Source organism: Monodelphis domestica, chromosome 8, assembly GCF_027887165.1.
Source record: "Monodelphis domestica isolate mMonDom1 chromosome 8, mMonDom1.pri, whole genome shotgun sequence".
In the NCBI taxonomy this organism is placed as follows: Eukaryota; Metazoa; Chordata; class Mammalia; order Didelphimorphia; family Didelphidae; genus Monodelphis; species Monodelphis domestica.
The window spans coordinates 208,074,789-208,077,933 of record NC_077234.1 but is presented as its reverse complement, the minus strand read 5'-3'; positions in this window follow the sequence as shown (position 1 = coordinate 208,077,933).

The window sequence follows — 3,145 nt, the reverse complement described above, 5'->3', positions numbered from 1 at the left end:
GAAGTGCCTGTGAAGGAGTAGGTGGTGTGCATGGATACAGTCTATCGTTTTTTATTCTTTTTTTGTCTATAACAATGCCCTGGTTCTAGTAGAGTTTATTGTTGAATTTTTAACCATATTTTCAAATTTTTTTTATTTTGTAGTATATAGATTTATCATTTTCTTTTATGAAAGAGAGCTCCTAAAGTATAATTCAGTACATTAGATCACATACTTTTTATTATAGAATTTGTGTAATCCTTAACCATTTAACATGTATAAAACTATGCTGCCATTTAAAAAATTTGGGTGCTATCTTTTATTTTTTAGTCTACTGTTTTGTATTAGGGAGATTGGGATTTTGGGGGGAAGGCATATGTTTAATTATAGCAGAACTGAATACCTTACATTTGAATGCAGGATTCAATATGTACATATATACATATGTATACACAAAATTTATGTAAAATGAATTTAGGGTGACTTTGTGATGTAGGGCACCAACAATTGGAGGAGTAGAGCTAACGCTTACTAGGTTATCCTAGAGCAGTGATGAAGAACATTTTAGAGACCTTAGAGACTGAGTGCCCAAATTGCAAACCCCTTTCTGCAAGTGAGCCCCCCTGCCTTATTCCAGAGAGGAAGCACTCCCATTGGGGTGTTGGGCAGAGGGGCAGGTCATGTAAGAACTATCTTGCTGGGCATGGAGAGGGCAAAGGATATAGTCCCCTTTGGCAAGCTGTGGCATGTGTGCCATAGGTTCATCAACATGGATCTAGAGCATGTAGTCATAGAATCCTATGTCTATGTCCTAGAATGTATTTTATGTATTGGGTATTAGTATTGTTCTTGATCACTTTCATCTATTTAAATGGAAATGAAAGGTAAATAAGATTTTATCCCAAATCTAGCTGTTGCCAATTGAATTGCAAACAGATAAAATCTAGGCCAGAAATTCTTAATAAATTGATTAATATATAATGTTTATTTGTGCGCATGTATAAAACTTTTCTTTGTATGCAGTTTCCAAATCAATAAAATCATAGATCCATTTATTATGTAAGTATATTTAAACAGACATGTATATGCAATATATCATTTATTATCAATATAACATTATTATATAATATAAAATATAATATAACATTATAATACATATAATATATTCTTTCATATAGTATCTATGTGAATGTAAATATACATATATGTGTGTGGGTGTGCTTGTACACAAAAATATATATGTGTGTGCATATAAACATTCTTATATTATATGGAAAATCATTGTTTGCAGACAGAATTATTACTAATTTTCCATTTCAGTCAAACTTTGTAATAGAACTTTAGACAGGACATAGGACACTGAAAAGAAATTTCTGTCTCAACTAGAATTTGAAACTTGCTCTTATTGTGTTAGTGATGAAAAGGGTCATGATCATTAGAAATGGCTAATTTTGATAACATTAATGATTTATTTAGTAAGAGTTGGTCCTAGTTGTTAGCCAGGTTTAGCAGCTAAGTTAAACTAATGTAAAAACTTGTTTTAGGATCCAGTTACTTATAAAATCAGTAAAGGATTAACTGTGGGTGTTTTAATAAATTTTAGGATAAGAAATATATTTTAGACATAGGAATAGTTAGATTTATTTAGAGATCATAAGTTTTAATTCTCCTCTTTGATAGCAAAGGAATTGCACAGCCTAATAAACCACAAGCCTGCCCAGTGTTCTTGAAAGAAAATAAAATCCTTGCTATACCACACTTCTAAGGTAAAAATGTTCCACTTTCAGTAAAGGATGTCAAAACTGACTTTCAAAAGCAGTTTATGCCTAGCTTTGTGACCTGGGCAAGTCACTTAACCTCTATTGCCTAGCCCTTACTGCTCTTCTGTGTTAGAACCAATACACAGGATTGATTCTAAGGTGGAAGATAAGGGTTTAAAAAAAAAAGAAAAGCAGGTTATAAAGTGATGGGGGTAAGTCTAGATCTAAAGAACTTCAGTAGGTGTCCTTCCTTAGACATTCCCCAATGTTCCCTTCTCCTCACTTATGGCCAGCTGCTGCATATAACAAATTATTGGTTTCTTATTTTCTGTCAAAGTGGTCACATTTCATTATATTTCCCTGTACTTTTGAACATGGTAATGAAAATTCACAATTTTTCATACTATAAAATTAACTCTGTGAATCATCCATATTTTCTGGCTATGTAGGAATCAGTGATCTTTGGTTTATGGTAACAACTGGTTTTGTAATAATTTTTTTTCCTTTTAAACATTATTTTATTTGGTCATTTTCAAACATTATTCATTGGTAACAAAGATCATTTTCTTTTCCTCCCCCACCTTCCTGCCACCCCTCCCTTTAGCCGACACATGATTCTTCTGGGTATCACATGTGTCCTTGATCTGAACCCATTTCCATGTTGTTGGTATGTGCATTGGGGTGGTCATTTAGAGTCTCTCCTCAATCATATCTCCTCAACCCCTGTAGTCAAGCAGTTGCTTTTCCTCGGTGGTTTTACTCCCACAGTTTGTCCTCTGCTTGTGGACACTGTTTTTTCTCCTAGATCCCTGCAGATTGTTCAGGGTCATTGCATTGACACTAATGGAGAAGTTCATTTACATTCAGTTGAACCACAGTGTATCAGTCTCTGTGCAAAATGTTTTCCTGGTTCTGCTCCTCTCACTCTGCATCAATTCCTGGAGGTTGTTCCAGTTCCCATAGAATTCCTCCACTTTATTATTCCTTTGAGCTCAATAGTATTCCATCACCAACATATATCACAATTTGTTCAGCCATTCCCCAAACGAAGGGCATCCCCTCATTTTCCAATTTTTGGCCACGACAAAGAGCACAGCTATGAATATTCTTGTACAAGTCTTTTTCCTTATTAAATCTTTGGGGTACAAGCCCAGTAGTGCTATGGCTGGATCAAAGGGCAGACAGTCTTTTATCACCCTTTGGGCATAGTTCCAGATTGCCCTCCAGAATGGTTGGATCAATTCACAACTCCACCAGCAATGAATTAATGTCCCTACTTTGCCACATCCCCTCCAGCATTCATTACTTTCCTTTGCTGTTATGTTAGCCAATCTGCTAGGTGTGAGGTGATACCTCAGAGTTGTTTTGATTTGCATCTCTCTGATTATAAGAGGCGTAGAGCACTT